This window comes from Trichosurus vulpecula, chromosome 9 (genome assembly GCF_011100635.1).
Source record: "Trichosurus vulpecula isolate mTriVul1 chromosome 9, mTriVul1.pri, whole genome shotgun sequence".
Classification (NCBI taxonomy): domain Eukaryota; kingdom Metazoa; phylum Chordata; class Mammalia; order Diprotodontia; family Phalangeridae; genus Trichosurus; species Trichosurus vulpecula.
This window is the reverse complement of record NC_050581.1, coordinates 179,157,818-179,183,287: the sequence shown is the minus strand read 5'-3', so window position 1 is coordinate 179,183,287 and position 25,470 is coordinate 179,157,818. Positions and strand designations below refer to the sequence as shown.

The following is a 25,470-nucleotide window of genomic DNA, read 5'->3' as shown; positions in this document are numbered from 1 at the left end:
AGTTTTGCTGGGTAGGTGATTCTAGGTTTTAATCCTAGCTCCATTGACCTCCGGAATATCGCATTCTAAGCCCTTCGATCTCTTAATGTAGAAGCTGCCAGATCTTGGGTTATTCTGATTGGGTTTCCACAATATTCAAATTGTTTCTTTCTGGCTGTTTGCAGTATCTTCTCCTTGATCTGGGAGCTCTGGAATTTGGCAACAATATTCCTAGGAGATTTCTTTTTGGGATCTATTTGCGGAGGCGATCGATGGATTCTTTCAATTTCTATTTTGCCCTGTGGCTCTAGAATATCAGGGCAGTTCTCCTTGATAATTTCCTGAAAGATGGTATCTAGGCTCTTTTTTTGATCATGGCTTTCAGGTAGTCCAATAATTTTTAAATTATCTCTCCTGGATCTATTTTCCAGGTCAGTGGTTTTTCCAAGGAGATATTTCACATTGTCTTCCATTTTTTCATTCCTCTGGTTCTGTTTTATAATATCCTGATTTCTCATAAAGTCACTAGCTTCCACTTGCTCCAATCTAATTTTTAAAGTAGTATTTTCTTCAGTGGTCTTTTGGACCTCCTTTTCCATTTGGCTAATTCTGCCTTTCAAGGAATTCTTCTCCTCATTGGCTTTTTGGAGCTCTTTTGCCATTTGAGTTAGTCTATTTTGTAAGGTGTTGTTTTCTTCAGTGTATTTTTCAGTATTTTTTTGGGTCTCCTTTAGCAAGTCATTGACTTGTTTTTCATGGTTTTCTCGCATCCTTCTTATTTCTCTTCCCAATTTTTCCTCTACTTCTCTAACTTGCTTTTCCAAATCCTTTTTGAGTTCTTCTATGGTCTGGGGCCAGTTCATGTTTTTCTTGGAGGCTTTGGTTGTAGGCTCTATGACTTTGCTGTCTTCTTTAGGCTGTATGTTTTGGTCTTCTTTGTCACCAAAGAAAGAATCCAAAGTCTGAGACTGAATCTGGGCGCGTTTTCGCGTCCTGGCCATATTCCCAACCAACTAACTTGACCCTTGAGTTTTTCAGTGGGGTATGACTGCTTGTAGATTACAGAGTTCTATGTTCTACGTTTGGGGGGGAGGTGCCAGCTCTGTCAGAGCCGCACTCCTCCTTCCCCAAGGACCCCCAGTCCAGACTGGGCTCAGATCTTCGGCAGGCTGTGCACCCCTGCTGTGATCCGCCACTTAATTCCCCCCACCAGGTGGGCCTGGAGCCGGAAGTAACAACAGCTGTAGCTGCCCCACCTCCGCTGCCCCCGGGGCTGGAAGCCGAACCGCGAACTCCTTCCACTCCCGCAGCTTTTCCCACTAACCTTCTCCGCAGTCTTTGGTGTTTGTGGGTCGAGGGGTCTGGTAACTGCTCACGTATTCAGGGCGCTAGGGCCCCCTCCGCCCGGCTTCTGGACTGGATCGTCCACGCCGCTCAGGCTGGGCTCTGCTCCACTCCGTTCCCAGCTCCCAGCTCCCAGCTCCCAGCTCCGTGTGGAATAGAGCTCACCCAGAGACTATCCGGGCTGTCCTGGGCTGGAGCCCTGCTTCCCTCTGCTGTTCTGTGGGTTCTGCCGTTCTAGAATTGGTTCAGAGCCATTTTTATAGGTTTTTGGAGGGACTCGGGTACGGAGCTCACTCTAGTCCGTGCTTACCAGCCGCCATCTTGGCTCCGCCCCCCCAAGAAAGCAGGTTTTTAAAACTGCCTGTTCCTATACTCCCTCTTATCATTTTAAATGAAAATTTCTAAGTTTAGTGGGAAAAACTTCCAAACTAGTCAAATGATTATGAAAGAAGTCTCCTAGACTGTATCGTTATACTACGTTATAATCATACTGTATTTATCATATTATATATGTAATATAATATGTTATATACCATATCATATATTCTATACAGAATATAACATATACTATATTATACATACTCTATACAGTATATAATGTATACTCTATTATGTATTATAATTTATAATTATACTGTAGCATAACCAATGTTATACCATGGCAGTTTGTTTTTAATAGTGGCGTGAAGGGTGCTATTGATGACATAAAATGGTTGTAGATTTACATGTAAATCCACACGTAGATTGAGGTGTATGTACATGTACCTGATTTGCCATATAAAAGATCTGGATTGATCATCATCACATCAGTCTCAAAGATCTGCGGCACAGTGCATTTATTGAATACAGGCACCACCTAATTCCTGCCCGCCCAGCCCACGCTCGAGGAGTAAGGATCCCTGAAACATAAGTTGTGTAGATTACATAATGGAAGTCCATCTAGACCATGGGCATAGCCTTTTTTATGGTGTAGGTCCGCAGTTATTGAGATTCCATGTGCTCGAGGCAGGTTTGCAACATTGGTTTCTCTGGGTCAGAGGATAGTTACAAACTGTAACAACAATTATGTGAAAGACTTTAAGTGTGGCATGATAACATCGACCTCTGGTATTTCCATTGGACATGATGATTTACAATAACTTGTAAAATTTCATCAGTTTATTTTTATGGTTCTTTTCCAGGTCATCTTGATCAAATAACCTTAGCAGAACACTGTCAAGATTAAGTATTTTCTACAAGAAGAGAAATAGAATTTAGATGGTTTTTCAAAAGAATTGTGCATAGTTATTGTTTAAAATTTGACCTCTCAGATCTTATTGTCCAGTATGTAAGGGGTTTTTTTTCATTATTGTGCCTAAATTCGGGTGTCATCTGTCCTGGCTTTAAGGCTGTTTAACTTTGTAATTATTCTTTCTGCCAATAATTTCTCAAGGAGCTACCTCAGTCAGGTTTTCCAAAAGCCCTTTAAATTGATTCACTGTGGCCACTTTCATACAATGCTAATCTTGAGTTTGTACTGAGAGGAAAATGGAGTTCCGTTTGGTACAAAAGAAATCATTTCATTTCATATGACCAACTTAAAATGCTTTCTTTTGGAAAGAATTTTCTAGTAATAATACATAATTGAATATTTTCCCTTTTTCCCTTTGACATTGGAAAAATAGATAGTCTTAAAAGGTACCTTTTAGAGGTAGGGCATTTCTACTGGTAGGGAAATAAAGAATCCTTAATTAGGAAAAAAGATTGATGTCTAGCCATTCTGGAGTACAAGAGAGTCTGACCTTAATAAACAATAATAACATGAAACTCTGTCACAAACAAAGCTATAATAAGGCTGGGACCTGGGCTTTGCCACAGGGCTCCAAATTTAGAGAGTGCTGATCACATATGCTGTTCTTTAACAGATAGAAAAAACGGAGTTAGCACTTAATGAGAATAATTTGTTGAAATGATAGTTGCTAGATCATCAAACATTGCTATAAATCCACTCGCATCTCTTTATTTTTCCTACTAATGGATTCTCATATGTGTCCTTGGGGTCTCTGTCATATCAAGCACATGAGCGAGTAGTATCCCAATTCCCTCATGACACTTGTCCCAAGCATAGTTTATGGTATTCATAATTGCAGCTCTGTATGAGAGAGACAGAGATAGCTATAAAGACAGAAACAGAGACAGAGAGATAGAGACAGAGAGAGGGACGGAGAGAGAGACAGAGATAGAGACAGACACAGACACAGACATAGACACAGAGAGACAAAGACAGAGAAATATCTTTTGCAAGTTCCTAGACACAGACATCCCTGTACGTGTTTATAGCTACTGAGGGAATTGCTACAACAAATTAGGTGTTTCTCTATGTTTAGGGCAATGTCAAAGGCAGTATAGTGTCCAGTAAACAACATGGTGTCAGAAGCCCTCGGTTGAAATCTCACCTTCTAGCTGAGTGACAGTAACCAAGCCATGTCACTTTTGAGTTTTATTTTTCTCACCTGGAAAGGGTGGGGGAAGCGGGGCAGGGAGAAAAGGAGATAAAATTGTCTGCACTACCTACCTCACAGAGTTATTGTGGAGAAAGCACTCTGGAAACTGTAAAGGGCTACAGAAATGTGAGTTTTTATTTCATCAGCTAAATACTTAGGAACTGTTTAGCAGTTCATAAAATAAGGTCTCCCTCCTTTTTTTAACCTCCTCCAATTGATGGTGGTAGTACTCAAAGACGATGCGATTATACATCTATAGTGTGGAGAGCCTTGTTGCTAAGCAACCAGAAGATAGCTGGGAAAGCAATAAAAAGCCACCTCAATGAATTATCGATAGGGTAAGAGGCCAACATAAGTACACAGAAATGAACTCATGCCTAGACCAGTCGACTTACATTCATTTTCCAGGGTGAAATCTCTATGAAGGCTAATGAGCCCAATGCCTCGTTGATATTGCCCTTTTATCAGAAGCCTAAGGACTGATGAGATAACACTGGAAGACAGCTAGGATGCTGTCCTTAATGGTGAGCTTATTCTCTAGTGAGATCCCTTCTGCCATTTTGTGTGGGGTCAAAATTAGGTTCCATTGCAGTCCCTTATTTGAGCTATTCATCAATGATTATTTACTGTCTAGGAACCTGGGAGATTTAAAAGTGCCAAAACCTAGCCTTCAGGCTAAACACAAGTGATAAAAGTTAAGGCCACCTTGCAATATCACACTAGCTTGGTGTTCACCGGAGAGCAGTTTCAGGATTCTTTTATGGCTCAAGACAAAGGGGTAGAATGAGAACAGTTCCTTGCCTCACTTAGTGTCTTTCTTGCAATAGAGCATTCAGATATTCCAATACATTTGTGACCTCTTCACTGAGGTTATTCCCTCCAACCATGCAGATCGCGACCTACCCATGCTTGTTCATCCCATGCAGCTCTTGCCCTGTCTTACCCCCAAGTTCACCCCTGGAGGTCCACCTGAAATCCTGCTTCCTCACTTCTTCTTGACAGTCAAAGAATATCAATGGGGCACTCAGGCTATCCATCAGATAGCCCTCACTGTTGTCACTTGAACAGCCCATTTTCTTTTTCATTCACATGTTTCTTTAATGACATCCTTACTTCTGGCTATTCTTCATAACACCTGGCTTGTGGTATATTATATTATGTTCATGCCCACTGTGTGCTTTTCCATCACCCTGTGCTTTCTGAGGTCCAGCCTCATGATGACTGGAGGCTCCTCACCACTAGGCTGGCCACTTGGTGATAATTCTTTGGCCAGGCCACCCTAAGAAATGAAGGAAAATGTGCAACATCCCTTAATGTCACACAGCCTGTTCTGATTCTAGAATGATTAACAGAGTGAAAAAAGAAAACAGAGTATTCCTCCCATATGATAGGCACTTATTAAGAGCAGTATAGGGGCAGCTAGGTGGCACAGTGAATAGAGCACCACCCCTGGAGGATGGGGACCTGAGTTCAAATCCAGTCTCAGACATTTACTAGCTGTGTGACACTAGGAGACTCACTTAACCCCAATTGCCTCAAAAAAAAGCAATATAGATTGAATTAGAAAATCTCTGCAGTGTGGTGTGATGGATAGAGCCTTGGCCTGGGAGTGAAGAAGTGTTGTTCAGTGGTTACAGATTCTTCATGGTCCCATTTGGGAGGGTTTGGGCAAAGATAGTGGGGCGGCTTTCCATTTCCTTCTACTGTTCATTTTACAGATAAAGAAACTGAAGCAAACCATTAAGTGACTTGCCCAGGTCACATAGGTAGTAAGTATCTGAGATCGGATTTGAACACACAAAGATGAATCATCCTGACTCCAGACCTTGTGCTCTAACCACTGCAGTGCCACCTAGCTGCCCATTGATTGAAATAAAAGCAATTCTTCTGTATCTTACAGTTTGGGGGAGTTTCCTGGCATGAGTAACTTGCTGAGGACACACAGCTACACGTAAATTGGAGATAGAATGCGAACTCACATCCGTCTTGCCTCAAATGCCTGCCCTCCATCCACTAGGCCAGGCTGCTTACACAGTCCAAACCTACATTATCCAGGTATCCAGCGATAGTTCCAAACTGGAAATAAGAGGAATTTTTTGAGGAGGGAAGGCAGGGCAATTGGGGTTAAGTGACTTGCCCAAGGTCACACAGCTAATAAGTGTGTCAAGTATCTAAGGCCGGATTTGAACTCAGGTCCTCCTGACTTCAGGGCTGGTGCTCTACTCACTGCACCACCTAGCTGCCCCCAACAAGAGGATTTTTAAAAGTTTTTTAAGCACCCCTGGTTACTGAAGAAGATGCTTTGGTTAGTAATTATACAGAAACAAGTGAGTGGATCCAGAGATTATACCAAGCTTTCACTGGGTTACTTCATTAACAAGAAGGAAAGGAGTGTCCCTACTGCCAGAAAAGCACAGAGAAGAGAAGGGAAGAGAGAGAAATAGAAGCTGAAGGAGAAACAGCACTTGGGAAGCTTAGGCCATAACAAGATGAGAGAGTTCCAGACTCTTACCAGTGAGGAGGGAAGAAGGAAGGTAAGAGTTGGCCCTACAGCCAGCTAGGGTTAAAAGGAGGGGAGAAAAGAGAATGCAGACCCGTTCACTGCCTATGACCCTCCACCTGTCATCTCACGGACTTCTCCTTCGCTGTCCCCATGCCTGGAAGGCTCCCTCCTCACCTCCGCCTCCTGCCTACCCTGGCTTCCTCCAAGGCTCCAATCCTCCCTTCTGCAGGAGGCCCAGCCCCATCTGCCTCACTTCTGGTGCCTTCTCTCTGAGATTGCCTCAGACTTACACCGTATGTGTCTTCTAGGTAACTCCCATTAGAATGTGCTCTTTGAGGGCAGGGTCTGCCTTTCGCCTTTCTTTGTTTCCCTGGGGTTAAAAGGGATGTTGTTATCCTCTAAAAATTGCTCGAATTCTTTCAGCGTGAATCCTGTCTACGTATGCCCACAACATCTGGCAAAAAGCCTGGCCAGTTGTTCCAGACAACCATGCCTAGATACTATTAATCACCATGTAACAGTTTTGTCTTTGTGTCTCAGGGTCTAACAAAGGGTAGGGGCTTATGCTTATTGAAAATGCTTATTGAACTGAGTGATACAAGACATGGTGACACGCTCCTATAATCCCTGTTACTGGGGAAGGTTAATGCTGGTGGACTGCCTGAATCTGGAAGTCCGGAGGTGCAGGAGATCTAAAGCTGAATAGGTGTCCACCCTAAGTCTGGTACCAATAGAAGGAATCCCCAGGAATGAGGTCTATCAGGTTGCATAAGGAGGGGTAAAGCAGCCCAAATGAGAAATTGAATGGGTTAAAGTTTCTGATCAGCCGTGGGGTCAGGTCAATGAGTGGCGACTGCATTTCCAGCATGGGGGTGGGGAGGGGCAGTGGAAGGGAGAGATAGAGACAGAGAGACAGACACAGATACAGAGACACAGAGACGGAGGGGGAGGAGGGGGAGGAGAGGGAGAAGCTGGAGGAGAAGAAGAAGAAGAAGAAGAAGAAGAAGAAGAAGAAGAAGAAGAAGAAGAAGAAGAAGAAGAAGAAGAAGAAGAAGAAGAAGAAGAAGAAGAAGAAGAAGAAGAAGAAGAAGAAGAGGAGGAGGAGGAGGAGGAGGAGGAGGAGGAGGAGGAGGAGGAGGAGGAGGAGGAGGAGGAGGAGGAGGAGGAGGAGGAGGAGGAGGAGGAGGAGGAGGAGGAGGAGGAGGAGGAGGAGGAGGAGGAGGAGGAGGAAGAGGAGGAGGAGGAGGAGGAGGAGGAGGAGGAGGAGAAAAAAGGAGGAAGAAGGAAGGAAGGAACGGAGGGAGGGAGGGAGGAAAGGTGCCCTTTGCCACCTGAGAGCATGGCATTAAATATGCCCAAATATGGACCAGGAACGGGACAGAGTTTAGATAGATACACTGAGGCACATTTCACAACCATCACTAGTTTCTTACGTGAGGAGTAGAGTCCATTACTGTGTAGACTTTTAAAACTTTGTCTATATGGTAATTTCCCAGAATAAGCTATATTCAAAATTCCTTTCGTTATGACAGAACTTACCAGTTTGAAATAAGTATTTTGGTGAAACATTGTTGGTGACAGGACCATTGATCACATTTAAAAACCAGGCATCTCCCTTGTACTTACAATTTATAGTTTCCCATAATGTCTCTGTCACTCTACTATCAGAAATTAGGTCCAATCAGACACAATTTGGGGATATCTCTCACAAAATCACTGGCTCATGCCTTTACCCACATAAACAGAACTTACCTGGCTGATTTTCTCCCCAAAAAGCCTTCAATTCCCTTGCAAATACTCAGGCTAAAAGGGACATTGAACAATATATATATCATTGAACTATATATATACATATGTATACATTGCAAAACAGAAATACAGAAAGTACTTGTACCCAAACCTAGAAAGTCAAGAAAATATTCTGCTTTCCTGGCCCCAGGGACCTCCGAAGTCCTTCTGACCATTAGGCTGTGAGCTCCTTGAGGGCAGGGAGTATCTTTGGCCTTCTTTGTATCCCTAGAGCTTAACAGAGCCTGGCACACAGCAGCTGCTTAATAAATGTTTTCGATTGATTGATCAATATGATAATCTTCTCATAGCATTAGCCTGCAAAAGTCTATACTTAACTTAAACACCTATGTGTAGGCCAGGCATGGCGCAGTGTACAGAAGGCTTGGAGTCCAAAAGACCTGAATTTGAATTTTTCTCTTTCCACTTACTAGCTGAGTGATTTTAGGCAAGTAATTTGATGGCTCTGAGCTCCTGTTTCCTCGTGTGTAACATGGGATTAGCAATACCTACAGAATCTACCTCACAAGCTTGTTGAGGGGCAGCTGGGTGGAAGAGTAGACAGAGCCCTGGACTCGAGTCAGGAAGACCTGAGTTCAAATTTGACCTCAGACATTTATTAGCTATGTGATCCTGTGACAGTCACTTAATCACTATCTGCCTCAGTTTTCTCATCTGTAAAATGGGCATAATAATAATATAATATATTATTATATGATATATAATACATAATATATAATGTAATATATTATATAATTATATATTTATATTATAATATAATTTTATACTATGCATCATATAAGCATATTATATAAATACAATATATGATGATATATATCATATAATATAAATTACACGATAGATTTTATTGATTAATACTAATTACATAATATATTATTTTATAATATATTACAACAAAATAGTATAGTGGTTATAATAATATAATAATAATAGTATAATAATAATAGATAACCTCCAACCCAGGGATGTCATGAGGAATAATGAGATCTTTGTAAAGCATAGTGCCTCGCATATAGTTGGTGCCTAATAAATGATTGTAAAAATGAGACTATATAAATCATCTTGAAAACCATCAAGCAGTAAATCAATGTGTTAGGACTGCCTAAGAAAGACCTGAGATTGCAATTTTGTGATCCTGGAAGCAAAAAGAACTTTCCAGTTTTAGGTGGCAACAGTTAAGAGGACGGGTAACACAATAATAGGGAGTATGTGACAATCTATGCTATAAATTCTCATTTTCACGACCATTCAATATTAGTTGAATTTTTAAAGACAATTTAGCAATAGCGTGGTCACTATGCTATGGATATCATAAACTTGCATGCCATCTTGTGGATGAAAGGGCTAGTTTTACAGTTACAAGAAAAGTAAGCCACAAATTTAAGGTTTTCCGAATATCACTGTTATTTAGTGTTTTTTGCCTGAAGTCTCTACCTAAAGTGGGGGAATTGAAGACATTACCCAGATAATTAATGGGGAAAAATACCCCTTTGCCTCAATTATCTGGGGATGTTTTGAGCTAACGTGGATTTTGTCAATTTTCCCCTTCTTTATGATGGCTCTCACGCACTTGAATAACATGCCGGCCATAGCTATATAAGACAACTGTCTTCCAAAATACATTGTTGTTTGAGCAAGAGCCTTGTTTCAGTTGGTATTGTTTGCCTATGTGGAATGAGAAAGAATGTTAGTATAAAGCCTTATAACTAATATTAGGAATCAAACTCAAAAAACCTTGACTTGTGAGCCTGAAACATATCTGTAAGAAATGGGAGGAGGAGTTTTGTTTCCACAGAACTAAAGGTGTGCTTCCCCGCCCTACCCCACCCCAGCTTTAGCAGAGACCAGGCCTCAAGGTCGGTCAGGTGAGAGGTCAGAGGCTTGTACGCATGTGCATACTTTTTGAGAAGTCAGTCTAGGGAATTAGAGAGGTCAAACCCACTTGAACCAGTTCAAGCTTATCTAAGGGTCTGGTCTTGGTTAAGAATCCAGGCCTACTGATTTGCATATGTTAAAGAGGAAAAGTAGGGGAAGTAAAAGAATATAATTTAATCCTAAACTAAGACAAGGAAAATCTAATTAACTTCACTTTTGCTTCTGTATCCTTATTATCCTATTTATATAAACTATATAACCTAGGAAAACTATGTAAAAAACAAAGACTGTAAACTAACCATGACTCTAGCAGGAGTGGAGGGAATGGTTACCCCTGCTCCTACAGCTGTATCAGTGTGTGAGTGTTCCCATGAGCACTACACCTGCTCTCTTGGGGAGCGTAATAAAATGCCTTCCTCTGCCCACTCTGGTCTTGAGTTCTTTGGGTGTGAATGGGCAAATCACATGGGTTTTCCTAAGGTCAAGTGAAGGGAAGCAACAGGCAGCAGAAGCTTGCTGGGCTTACTCCTGGATCTTGTCTTGGGGTGTCCTGTGATCCCCACTGTGGTGTTAAGAGGGCTACCACTCTGGATCCCCTTGGGGAACCCTGTGGTCTGTATGGCCTTCTTAAGGGGACATCACTTGGGACTTCCTGCCCTGTCTCAGGAGCCTTGTGATCTTACCGCCATCCTAAGGGGCCATCACTTGGGTCCTCCTTAGGGTCTGACCCCTAAGAGGCCCTGTGATCCCCACAGATTAAGGGATGGCTACCACTTGGTCTTCCTCTGGGAGTACTGTGGTCTGTACAGCCTTCCCTAGGGATTATCACAGGGTTCTTCCTCAGGACTTTGGCCCTGCCTAGGAAGTCCAGTGATCCCCAAAACCACGTTTCTCACAATATCCAATACAGCCATCTACACAACATTAAAACACCATAAAAAAATTTCCTCTGGGAATTCTCAGTTACCCACCTGGCTGTATATACTGAACTCAAAGCACTCAAATGGATATGTCATCTCATCAATTTGTGAATTCCCTCTCCCGGTGGAGAGTGCAACCTTTACGTGCCAGCCGATCCTATGTGAGCCTTGTCCATGTCCTCCTCAAAGTCCACCACATGGGACCGCAATCCTTCTTAATTCTAGTGCCTTTCCTTTATTAATTATTTCCTATTTATCCCACATAAAATGTGCTTTGCATGTATTTGTCTGCATTCGATTACAAGCACTTTGAGGGCAAGGACTGTCTTTTGCCTCTTTTTGTAATCTCTGAGCTTAGCTCATAATCTGGCACACAGTAAGTGCTTAATCTTTGATCAGTTGATTCATTGTGCTGGAAACCTTTCTGGTGTTCTACTTTATAAGTCATTTTAAGACTACCAGTAGAAGGCTTTAGCTTCCCATTTGTCCTCCAGCCTTCTTGTCACGTGACTAGACCATCCTCGTTTCCTATCTCACTGTTCCTCCATGGTACCTTTCTTTTCTCTTCCTCTTTCCCTCTTCCTCTCCAGCTCTTGTTCTAACTTTCACTCCCACTCTATCTCAAGAGTTTGTTTAAATTTTGTAAGAATCCTTCCCATTCCTCATCTGTTTATAGTCCTTCCATTTCATCCTTGAATGGATGAATTTATTATTATCTCATGATAGAAAACAAACTACATTAGTTTCAAAGTCATTTTCAATTATGTTTCATAGGGAAAACATTATGGAAAGTGACACACGATAACTAAATACTCTCCAGAAAAAATTTACAAAGAAATTGTTTTTGATGTCATTAGTAGTTCTGCCTTTGAATGCCATCAGAAGCTGACATTATGCTGATGTTACTGTTTGTTTGTTGTCAAAAAGGCTCGTTGATCAGAGCCACAACTAGAGTGAGACTTTGCCCCAGAGCTCTACATTTAGAAGGCATAGACAGAACTTGCCATTATTCAATACAATAGAAGCAACAGAGCTACGAGTTAAAATTAAAAGTTATTAGATAACAGTTCCTCTCCCTCCCCATCCAATTCACAATGTTCCCTATTCCATAGGTATCTCTGGCAGACCCTACACCAATGTCCCAAGATCTCTGACTATCTCTCACTTCTTCCCCTCATCTGAGACAATTCTTGTGCTACTTGCCCCAGACTCAAAATTTGTGGCTATATCTCTGTCAGAGTAAGCAGACACCTTTAGTTAAGGTGCTCCCACTAAGAAGTAAGCACATTTCCCTGAAATGTTTTTTTCAGGCCAATATAGACAGATCCTCAGTTATAACTAACATAAAAGCATGGTACTGTACCAGGAGTTTGAAGGCTTTAGAGCAGGGGTGGGGAACCTGTGGCCTCTAGGTCCTCAAGTGAGGCCCTTTGACTAAATCCAATCTTCGCAGATCTCAAAGACCCACACTTGAGGACTTAGAAGGTCACGTGTGTCCTTGAGACCACAGGTTCCCCACCTCTGCTTTAGAGTATAGAGAACCTGGGTTTGAATCCTAGCTTGAGTGCCTGTGTGACCTTGAGCAAATCACTTAGCAACTATCTGGGCCTCAGTTTCCTCATCAGTAAAATGATAGAAGGAGAGGGGGGATGGGATCATAGATTTAGAAATAGAACAGGGTTTAGAGCACTGATTCTTACTGGGGTCCATAAACTGGTATAGAGATAGAGGATGTAGACGTAGCTATAGATAGATCGCTACATTTAATTATAATTGGTTCATTTGTAAACCTTTGTGTTCTATTTTATATAAAAAAAAACATTATTCTGAGAAAGGATTTATTGGCTTCACCAGGCTGCCAAAGGGGTCTATGATATGACAGAAGCTGTGAACCTCTGGTTTGGATGTAACCTGCTCAATTCCCCTCATTTTGCAGAGGAGAAAATAAACCCAGAGATGCAGATCTCTGTAATGGGACATGCCTGAGGTCACAGAGAGCGAAATAGAAAAAGCAATATTCGAACCCAGTACCTCTGACTCCAAACCCACCACACCACTGGAATTACCTTGTCATCTTTAAACTCCCTCTCGCTCTAAATCTATCATCTTATTTTGAAGCCAGTGCGATTTGGTTGCTATTGGGTAGAAATAGACGGTGTCTACACACTATAAAAAGAATGGAAGTTTGGCGATTATTCAGTTAATTTCAGTATAGAGTGTCACAGTGATTAATTAAAGCACCTTGGTCAAAATAATATTTTAGCTATCAATTTTGCCTACAAAATACAAAAAGAAATGGGATATTCCAGAAATGCTCAATTCACAGAGACATACAAGACCACCTGATGTGTTCTGACCACACATGAAACCAAAACCTCCAAATGTGGCAAATGTAAATGTGAAAACTGTGGGTGCAATCTGAGAGATAAGCTGAGCCCCTTCTACATGGTGGACACATTTCAAAACCATCGATAAAAACAAGGAAGATCCACAAACATTCTGAAAGCCTTATTTACATGCACTGCTTTCCCATTTAACAGACTCATCTTTTTCCTCCTTTAATGTTTGTTTTACAGATGAGTTATAAACCTCTGAAGAGAAGGATATATAATTAAAATGCTCAGACCCGTAATTATTGGCGCTAATCCCATCTCATTCACTACCATGTAATTGGGAAAGCTTTTGATGATGTATATGACTAATTATTCCTCTTAGAATCTCCAAATACCACATTCTCCTCCCAAACTGATCATTGTCACTCTTCAGTCACTGTCCCTGCCCAAGAGAAAATGGTGTTTATGCCCATGGAAGATTATATTCATCTCCTGTGGGCAGCACCTGTTTATTACTACACCTGGAAGGGAGGGAGGGACTGAAACTTCCAAGAGTTGCTATCTCTTTTCCTTTGATGTGTTATCTTTTCATCTTTTGTGGGTGCCTGTGAAATTTTAGGGAATTATTCTTGACTGGATTTCTTTTTTTAGAGTCTGTCCAGCACATTGTCAAAATGTTCATTAGTTGATTGGATCCTGAGGCTATTACATTCCCCATAAAAAGCAAATAAAAATTCATTAATACAATAAATGGCAACTGACATCCTTGGATATGCCAATAACTTTGGGGGGACATTTAACCTTGAAATGAAGACCCAAAACCAGCCTTCTGGACTATTTGGCCTAAGGCATTCACACACACACACACCCCTGAACTGCTAACCTGTACAATGAGGGTCTCTTTTAAACAGATTTTAATTAGCTGTTTGGGTTGGAAACCTATAGAAAAATCTTCATCTCTGAAAAGCTACCACATAAGACCTAAGCTTTAATTGGCTTTTCAGTATGTATGTCTAAGTTTAAAAGTTAGTGTCAGAGTGCAAAAAATTTATTTCTGACACTTACTGTGTGACCATAAACAAATTGTTTAATGACTCTGAGACTCAGTTTCCTTTTTTATTAAATACACTTACCTCACAGGGTTCATAGAATCATAGATCTAGATTAGGAAGAGACCTCTGAGGTTTATCACCCTCATTTGACAGATGACAAAACTGAGGCCCAGGAAGGTTCCCCAGGTCATATAAGTAGTAAATGACATAGCCAGTACAGCAAGTATGTTCTGACCCACTGTCCCAGAGCTACGATGCTATATCTCTCTTTTAGAGTTCTAGGGGAAAACCAGAGTGGGCTAAGGGGGTGTTTCTTCTCTAATGCTAGTAACGAAAGCCCCCCCAATTATGTTCCTCATCATTAGGTGCCAGTACGTAGCCCATTTATCCACTTAAAATTAATTGGCTTTTTTAAAAAAGGATTTAACTTTGGAGATTCAGTAATAACAAAAGAATATGAGGGGAATGGTCTTAGACTTAGCAGTTTCTACATAGCATTGGTCCCACCAAGTTCGTGTCCAGAGGCAGCATGGTTAACAGATGAATCCTTATTTCGGCTCCCACTGGATCTCAAGATCGCTCCCAGAGGTCAATTCATGTTCCTCAGAACAGCAGTGCTAGTTGGACAGCAAAACTCAGCATTTATTCCAATTCCCAGACTCCCAGAGGCTTCTTCTGACCTTTTGAAACCCACAAGGTCAGAGTGTCCAGATTCGTCACCTTCACCTAAAATGCAAAAGAGCAAAAGCCAAAGCAAAAGGACCGAGGCCTGTTTTCAGAAGGCCGCGTATGAGCCTCAGAAGTAATAAGGTCCAAGGACTCTCCTCTTACAACATTGTCTCTCATCTGACACCATCAGCAAAGGAGTCAGGAGAGGACTACAGACAGAATATCAGAAGCCAACCAAGGCATCTGGAAGGTGCTCCCCACTTGGGCTCCTTTTCTTTTCTTTTTTTTTGGAGGGGGCAAGGCAGAGCAATTGGGGTTAAGTGACTTGCCCAAGGTCACACAGCTAGTAAATGTGTCAAGTGTCTGAGACCAGATTTGAACTCAGGTCCTCCTGACTCCAGGGCTGGTGTTGTACTCACTGAGCCACCTAGCTGCTCCACCACTTGGGCTTCTCAACTAAAGAGCCTGTTGTCCATTGCATGGTTGGTAGACCAGAACCAGTTCTAGAATATCTATACATGCTCCACCAACTTTCTAACACTTTCCATTGTCCATCATTACAACTCTCCTGGAAGCAGATGCTTACCCTCTTCCACATGAGAAGAGACTCTTGGCTTTCATGCCAATTCCCATGACTCTACCAATAAAATTAGATCCTGTGGCTCCAAGTCAGCAGAAAGTTCTACATCTTTCCCACTGTACCATTGTGAGAGTCAAACGTGATGTGAGTGTAAAGTGCTATGAATATTGGAATACTGTGTAAGTATCAGCCATTATTATTACTCAGAACTAAATAATTTTTATAAAAATGACTCATTTCTGTCATAGCTAATGAAAAATACTTTCACATCCATAATTTCCTTTGACCCTTACAATAACCCCATGAGATAAAGCAGTATAATTTAGGGCTATTATCCTCATATTACAAATGAAGAAACTGCTACCCATGGATGTTATGGGACTAGCCCACAGCCACTGCATTAATAACTGGAACTGAGATCAGAACCTAAAGGAATCCATCCCACAGAAATCAAGGGTGAATTGCTTGGGAGTTTTTTAATGCTCTCCAAATCTGAAGTGTTACATAAATGTGAACTCTATTTTGTTTAAAATATGAACACTTTGTCTTAAAAAATTTAATTCTGGGTGATTAAAAAAACATAGTCCTAACAATCAGGAGAGTTCCTGTATTCAAAATAGTCTGAGGCTATTTTTTAAAAGGGCTATTAAAGTTGACACTTGGAAACCAGCCCAATAGAGGAAGTCATGTTTATTTTCAACTGGGATAATTCAAAGCTTGTAATGCTGGAGGAGCACTAAGCCAACATGTTACAGTTCAGGTGGATCAATCATTTGTGAATTATTTATTCACTGTACTCCAATGATTAATTTAAGGACTTGAACTATGAGGTCTTATAGAGATGAGGCTCCATTCAAGGTCTCCTCCCAAACACAATCAGGAAAAGGATAAAAGCTTCTCATTAGTAGCAGGTAGATCCTTGGGCCATTACGTCAGCTGATTATGAAACAGGGACAGATCTGTAAATAGAGTAGGACAACCAGAGCTTTGCCACAGATGCTGACATGCATGCTGGACTTCTGTACAGACATCCAGAAGCCATGCTTTGTAGTCTTCCACTGGTCCATGCATCATGGAGATTTAAGGGGGTAGGTAGGGGAAGGCAAGCCCTGGAAAAGGGCAAGGGAACTGAGCTGAAGGCCAGTGGAGATCAGAAAATGAGATAAAAGGGACGTGCCATCCCCTCTCCTGAGACAACAGTACTCTTATTTGCCCATCTCTCTAAGGACCTGTCTGTGACTCTCCCTACTTTCAAATGAATTTTCCCCCAGAGGCTAATTATAGCTTGGGATTGAGAAACTTTAGGAGAATTTAGTGGTTAGCTAAGGATATCTTTGGATTCCTTTACCTAAAAGGAGTTCTAAGAACTATCCTGTTTCAGTGAGTATTCTTGGAATGAATAAAATAATTTCTCTCTAGAATCCTTCTCCTCCTCCTCCTTTTCTGTCTAATTGGCACCCTGATGCCCTCTTATGCTGCTTGGTGATGCCATCCCAGGGTCTGCCATTTTAGGAATGGCTCTAGCCGTGCTTCCCCTCTGACATCTCCCTCGCATCTCAGCGTGATTCTGTTCGGCTGCAGGCAATCCTTTCCTGCTATGTTTTAGCAGTAGTGGATACCAGCTCTCCCACCTCCACCATTTACTTGAAGCCTGGGAATGTAGGACCATTCACTGTGGCATTTTCTGCCCAAGGAGCGGTTCACTAACAAAAGTGTTTTCTTGACCTTGAAAATATTTATGATGCTGTCATAGAGAAAACTCTATGGGAGTGGGAGAAAAGAGTACCTCAGCCTTCACTTAGGTCTCCTTCTCTCTTGCGTCTGGCCCCCTACACCAGGGAGGCAACATCAGCTTAATCTTCCATCTAAAATCTGAACTATTTCCAGCCAGATAAGAACCATAGAGCAAATAATAAAGCAGCTAATCGCAAAAATTAGCAAAGTGACAGGGAAAAGTCAAGGAACAAATTCATTCTCGACCTCTATTCAAAGGAAAATAGTCTCCCACAGATTGACAGGCCAGTGGGGAAGGGCTTAGGGCCTCCTCAATAAAATGCTCAGGAAACTTGCTATTTGGCATGAGGGAGGATACATGTTTCTGGGCATTCTATGGCTAGCCAACCTTCTTGAGCACACATGGTTCCCTCTCCCAGCAACTGGTGTGGTCCAGAAACTCCCCTGCTGCTGCTCCTCTTTGCCCAGCATCTGTCTTAATAGAGCTTGGTGAACTCACAGCTTGGCTGCTGCCCTCTGCCTCCACAGTGGTCAGACCCAGAAGGCTCGCCCTCTTGTTCCCCTCTGCCTCTGCAATCACATCTTTGGCCACTTCTGGGAAATGTCATATTTTCTTTAATGTGAGACACCTGACTTCCCTCCCTTCATTGCAAAAGGAGAGGACTATGGGAGCAGACCATCACATATGCTGTCAGACCCAGTTAACATACTGACTAGTTTTGCTGAACTGTATTTTTTTCTCTTTTTATTTATATTTTTTTTGTTTATGCCTTGTTACAAATCATGACTCTCAGAATTGGGGCAAAAGGCAGGGGTGGGGGAGGTCAGTCATATTTAGAAATGAAGGTGATTTAAAAAACAAAAGATAACAAATTTTTCAAACGTTTAATGAAGTCAGATACCTTGATCTATTTGCCTCAGTGCTAATTAATGCGTGTTTGGCTCTGTCAGCCTCATGGCCTTGCCCCAGTGGCCACAAAAGGGGTGCTCAGATTGTAAAACTCACAGGCTCACCTCCACCTACTGGAAGGTCCCCAGACCTTACACCTCGCTACATAAGGACATCTGTGCATCATTCACTCCTTCCTCCACCTCAAGCTGCAAACAAGGTACTTCTTTCTGATGAGTCTTTCTGATACTGGAGATAAATATTCATAGCCTTTTGTCATTTGCTTCTTTGCCTTTCTACTTGTCCTCTATTAATTAGCATCGGGTCATACAAGTGGTTTTGAGGTCCCCATGTGTCTCAGAGGGATAAGACTTTGGATCCCCCTTTGCAGGGATAAAAATCCTCCCTGCTGGGGCGTGGAGGCCTGCGTGACATAACAGAGACCTTTGTGAAAGAGATCATTCAGAATGTAAGAACTTAAATCTCATCTTCTTTATCCTAGAAAGAGGCCAAGAAGATAAAACTTGAAAGATATTAAAATGAAACAGCTAGATAACTGACTGGAAGTCAGGAAGACCTGAATTTAAATCCTGCCTCGGACAATTACCAGATGTATGTTGCAAGGAAACTCACCAAACCTCTCCTGGCCTCAGTCTCTTATCTGCAAAATGGGCTTAACAATGGCACCTACCTCCCAGCATCTTTATGAGGACCAGATGATATAACATATGCAAAGAGCTTTGCAAACCTTAAAGTGTTAGGACAGAAAGATAATTTTGTTTTTCAGACACGCCCAACTCTCTGCCACTCCATTTGGGGTTTTCATGGCAAAGACACTGGAATGGTTTGCCGTTTCCTTCTCCATCTCATTTTACAGATGAGGAAACTGAGGCAGGCAGAGTTAAGTGACTCGTCATGGGTCACACAGCTAGGAAGTGTCTGAAGCCACATTTGAACTCAGGTCTCCTGACTCCAAGCCCAGTGTTCTAACCACTGGACCACCTGGCTGCCCTAAATGCTAACTAGCTATTAACTGTGACTTCTTATTATGAACTTCAATAATCAAATCATGTCGTAAATGGGCCTGGCTAATTAAAGAAAACTTTTAATAAATCCTTTTGTCAAAAGAACTTTATTATAAAGTATACAAACACTCCTAAGATTAGCTTATTGGTTGTTTGGATTTTTTTAACATGTTGTTTTCCTTAAACATAGCGCACTAGGATTTAAATAGCCAACAGCCCAGTTTATAACAGTACGTCCTGGTGGAGTTTGCCACACCTGCCAATCCGCTGCAGACACTAATCAATCAAACAGCACCGGAAGTCTAGACTAGAGAGAAAAAACAAGTTTCAGACCTATGCGACTGCCATGAGATGATTAAAAATGAAACTTGCCAGTGAAGGTGTTTTAGGCATCTTCAAGGCCTGTTTGATAAAAAAAAAAATCCTTGCCACTAAAGGCCTTGGCGCTGTCAAATGGATCAACATCAGGAACTAAGATTTCATCAGTGGAAGTGACAGAAGAGAAAACCTGTTCCCATCTGCTTCGCTGCTGCACCCTAAGGGCTATGGGACCTTCCTCTGGGACTAACCACTGAAACCTTTAATTTGTGCTGTTTTGTTCACTGGAATGTGAACTCATTAAAGTTTGGGATTATCTCACTTTTCTAAATTTTCAAAGTTTGGCACAGTGCTTTCCACTTAAATGCTTCATTCAGTCATTCACTAAAACCCTTTTCATCTTGTCGTGGAAGTGAATTTGGGGGGTTGCCCTGAAAGGCAACTAGGTAAGCAGCTAGGTGGTACAGTGGATAAAGCACTGGGCTGTGTGTCAGGAAGGCTCACTCTGAGTTCAAATCTGGCTTCAGGCACTTACCATGTGACCCTGGGTAAGTCATTTAACTCTGTTGGCCTCAGTTTCCTTATCTGCGAAATGAGCTGGAGAAGGAAATGGCAACTTACTCTGGTATCTTTGCCAAGAAAACCCCAAAGGGGGTCATGAAGAGTCAGACAAAACTGAACAACTGAAGGGCAGGCTCTGGCCAGTAGGTCCTATGAAGCTGAAAAAGCTTCTGATATGATCTTAGTAAATTACCTTCGCAAGATCCAGGTTAGCTGAGTGAGGCAGGGCTCGTTGCCAGAAAGTTGGCCATCCAGGGATGAATATTTTGGCCACAAAGAATCTCATGAAGAACCAGTTTCTAATGCATGGAGGGTTTGGTATCTGTAGTGGTGGATGGAACATACACACACACACACACACACACACACACACACACACACATACACACACATACACAAAATCACATACACTCTAAAGGATTGAACTCTTAAATGCCTACCCTGGCATTTGTTCAGTTTCCAAAAACTGAGGGCCCATCAAATGCCTGATGTCAATAATTGTTCATATTGACACCATGCTTCACAATTCCCATGACCCTTTCTTCATAATCACCTCATGAAGTATGTGGAACTATTACTCCAGTGATGGTGATGTTTGGGGCTGATGAGGACGACAGTAGTGAACATCGATAGGAAGACTTCGAGCCTGTGCGGAGGCTCAAGACGCCTCAAATCCAACCTTCTAAGGGAGGCATTTCCTGAATCTTGCTAGTTTCCTCCTCCTGGGGTCAACCTTCCATCCACCTTACATATTTCTTGGATGTAGATAGTTGTTTGAATGTTATCTCCCCCATTTGAAGGTGAGGTAAGGTCCTTCACTGATAGCTTCTTTCATTTGTATACATATATATTCCTAATTATTTGTAACAATGTATATTAACTAATTTATATTTGTTATAGATTATATTCTATGTTTATATTCTATATTAAATATATTAACATATGATATATTAATAAAATATTGTATACTTTTATATATTTTATTTTTCCCCAGTTACATATTAAAACAATTTTTAACGTTTTTTAAGTTTTGAGTTCCAAATCTATCCCTCCCTGCCTGTCCTCCCCTCCCCCCTCCCTGAGATGGTAAGCAATCAAATAAAGATTATACATGTACAATCATGTAAAACATTTCCATATTAGTCATTTTGTACAACAAGATGGGGGGGGGGGGAGAGAGAGAGAGAGAGAGAGAGAGAGAGAGGAAGGAAGGAAGGAAGGAAGGAAGGAAGGAAGGAAGGAAGGAAGGAGGGAACGAAGGAAGGAAGGAAGATAACATGCTCACTGACAGCTTCTTGTGAGAGAACTATGCTTCAAAGGGAAGGGTCATGGGGCTTTCACTCCCCAAGGCCATGTGGCCTCTGTGTTGGGCCTGGGTCTTGGCCCTTTTTCTTCTTCTTTTGGGAGTAGAGGCTCCAATCTGTGCTGGGAATGAGACCCCCAGAGATACAGGAATCCAGGCTGGGGGTTACAGCCAGCCCAGTACCAATACCCTGAAGAGTCCAGCAATTTGGCCTTGGGATGTGAACTTAGCAGGACCAATGCTCTGGAAGAGCTGAGTTAACTTCAGAGCCTGATCCTCCCTTCCCCAAGGCTGAGATGGTATGGGGTGGATTAGGCCACTGAGATTTGGGGGGATTTTTGTACTTTATCTGATTATATTTGAATTAATCATTTCTTTGTAAAAGCATTTATAAAGGTGAGCTCCCTGAGGGTAAGAACTGTGTTTGGGCCAACAGTGAACAGAATGTGTGGCTTAATAAGTGCTTGTTAAATAACCTTGACCCTTCAGCCCTGATGAAATCATGCCTACTTGAGAATAACAAACTCCTCTGTTTGGCATTTAAAGACCTTCATAGTCTGATTCCAATTTATTTTTTCCACACTCATTTCTCCTCATTTCCTCTCATACCTTTATGTTCCAAGCCTGTCTGTTTTCTTCCATATGTGAAATGACATCTGCCTCCATGTCTTTGCCCAGGCTGTGTCCCATTCCTAGAATGTTCTCTCTGCTCACATCTATCTCTTAGCATCCCAAACTCCCTTCAAGGATCAGCTGAAGTACCTCAAATGCTATTCCCCAAATGAACTGGGACAAATTGTTGAGTTTCAGTTTCTTCACCAGTAAAATGAGGGAGTTGAATTAATCAGCCCCTGGGGTCCCCTTCTATCTCTAGCCCTTTGGTCCTATGTAGCAGGAGTTGTCATTTCACTTATGATCTCTTAGCATCCCTAGGTTCCTTCAAGATTAAGCCCAAATGTCTCAAATATTTGGACTAAAATCTCTGAGATCCCTGCCAGCTGCAGATCTGTGATCCTCAGTGCTACCCCTTGCCTGATCCCCAGCTGTTAGTGTCTGCCTACCTTGAAATTAATTTGCATTTATTTTCCATGTATCTTATATTTACTTATCTGTGTCAACTAGCATTTAATTTAGCACCTACTATGTGCCAGGGACTGTGCCAAGAACAGTTATTCCCCAGTCTCCTTCCCCAGGAAAATGTAAACTCCTTGAGGCCAAGAACTTCCATAGTTATCTTTGCATACCCAAGACCTAGTCCAGTGCCTGACACACACTAGTCACTTAACAAAAGATTGTTGATTGTGTTGAGTAAGACGACCAAAGTACCTATCTATTGATGTAATTACTGGAGTTTATTCACTATTTAAAAAAGGAAATAACATGGACCATGTCTCAGGCGTCAATAATTGTCTCTGTTCTTTAAGGCAAACATGTTTTTAAATCATACTGAATAAGTACCCATCAGTATTACTGGAAAACTCTGATGACCCATGATTTCGCACATTTCCATAATAATGCAGCCACATGGACAAAGTCTACTTTTTTTTACCAGTTTAAGGAAACATAGCACAATTTTGAAAAACAACAGATGAGATCTCATGACCTAAGCATCCCTAAGACTTAAAAGGAAGTAGGGTGAATTGCATAAACACATGGCTGATAAGCACCAAACCCTGCACTCAAACCCAAATTTCCTTGCCAAAGTCACAACTAAGAGAGTTTCTCTTTCGGTCCAGCTTACCCTACTTCCAACCCCTACTTCCCAGTGGCACCCCACTGTATCCCAGGGTTCTCTGAAAGAGGCCAGTGTCCTAGGGTCTCTGTCTTGCCCTTTATAGTACATTGTCCCAGGGTCTCTTCCCGCATCAGCCCTACATCCTGGAGTCCCTTCTATAATGGAACCTATGGGCTATTTGCCCCAACTACCACAACTGTTAGATTTTTCACTAGTCATAACTAAACTCTGCTCCTGATTCCAAGGGCTTTTAAAACCATATACCCCACTGCCCCTCATAACTAAGTTATTGGTTGAAGCCGGAAGCAGCTAATTAGAGAAAGTAAACGAAAGTCTAAAGAGAAGAAAGTCGTTGCTAAGAAACCATACTAAGTTTCTGACTCACAAAATCAGGTTAGATGTATTGAGAGGAGATTAAACACAGGCTTCCATATGGCTCTCGTCACCACTGAAGTCATTCCTCATTTAGTGAAAATTTTAAGGAACGTTTTGATGGGTGAGTCTTCCTATCTATGGCTTCATAAGCCAACCCACTTTTGAGTAAAATACGGAGGCTCCAACCGGTAGCACTGAGTCAGTAGGAGAAAACACAGGGTGGCCTTCATCTGGATCGAGTTGGGGCCATTAATTGGCTAGCAAACCATAGTGATTGCATGCTATATTACAAGTTTACCTATTTGGCCATGATGTAGCTTTCCCTTGGGAAAAGGGTAAGGGAGTAGATAATTCTCTAGCAAGAACACCAGAAAAACCGTTGAAGTGTGCCATCTGATCTGCAAGCACGTAGATCCGCCTGGTGGTGAGTTCAAAACTATTATCTCGTACGTGTTGATTTGGTGTGAGATGCATGATTAGGCGATGTAATTATATGTTGCAGAGGAAGCTGTGACCTTTCCAATTCTCTCTTAGGGTGTTGAGTTATTGGGAGGAGGGCAAGAAGACTGTGTGTGGGAGCCTGACAAAATGCTGCTGTTTCTTTATGTAATTACCAGAGTTTATTCAATGCTCTTAAAAAAACAGCATCGATGAGGCTTCTAATGTCATTGGCTGTCTCTGGAAGAAAACATGGATCCTAAAGATATAGACATATATCTCCAATGCAACTACTGGAAAACCATGAATTCTGTTATTCTAATACTAGCTTTGGTAATAATATGACTACACAGACAATTTCTGTATTTATTCCTCAGTTTAGGGGAAACAGCACATGATAAATGGTAATAAGGAATAGTTAAATGGTGCAGTGGAGAGTGAGAGGCCTGGAGTCATAAAGACTGATCTTCATGAGTTCAAATTCAGCCTCAGGCACTTCCTAGCTGTGTGACCCTGGGTAAGTCACTTAACCCTGTCTGCCTCAGTTTCCTCATCTGTAAAATGAGCTGGAAAAGGAAATGGCAAACCACTCCAGTATGTCTGCTGAGAAAACCCCTGACAAGGTCACAAAGAGTCTGACATAACAGCAAAATGACTGAACAACAAGAGGGTAGAAATTATCTCCATGTTGTTCACCTGCATTGGGGCATCACCGTGCTTTGATAAATAAATACCAAGCTTGGTCAATATTTGTTGTCCTCGTAGCATTGCTGAACAACAATAATAAATGCCAACAAGCTGATGTGATATCCTGTTCTATCCATCTACCAGGTAAAAGAAAATCACAACATTCATTCATTCATTCAACAAGCGTTCCATCTGTGCCTAGGAAAAGCAAGACAGGAAACAGCTAGAGAGGTGGCCTCAAAATCAGGAACTCAGTGTGGGACCACGTCCTGCCTCTGACGCCTCTTTTACTGACTGAGTGACCCTGGGCAAGTCACTTAACTTCTCAATGCTCTGCACAGCTCTTCAAGACCAGCAAGAAATGGTTAAGCTGTGGATTTGACACCTCTGGTATGGAGTATTCAAAGAGAAGCAATGCGAAATAAGGCTAAAAGGCTGGTCGACCCTAGAGGGAGGAGAACCTTGAATGCTAGATAAAGAAATGTGGAATTATTCAGCAGGAAATGGGGAGCCATTGAAGGTTTTTGAGGAGTAGAGCAAGGAATTCAGACCTGTGCATGAGGTAAAGTAATCCAACAGTGGTATGGAGGTTGGATTAGAAGAGGGAGAGACTAAGAACAAGGAAATAAGGGAGAAAGCCCTAAACTTCATGGAGGACCATGGTTTTAGCAGCAGGCACAGAAGCCAGAGCTCTAGGAGACACATACGTAGAAGAATCAACGGAACTTGGACATGGAAGAAAAAGAAGAGACCGCAATCAAGTAACTGGGGAAACAGGGAACGTCTCCTATCACCATAACATCATCCGCTATACGAATCCACTTTTCTACAATTCAATGTTTAGCTAGACTGCTAATG

The 25,470-nt window shown here is 41.9% G+C and overlaps 1 protein-coding gene across 1 annotated transcript in view; it reads right to left on the bottom strand.

The window, feature by feature from the left end:
* The window catches only part of LOC118832306 (cadherin-related family member 3-like), a 97,250-nt gene that overhangs the window by 53,234 nt on the left and 18,546 nt on the right, over window positions 1–25,470 (bottom strand). The window lies entirely within an intron of this gene.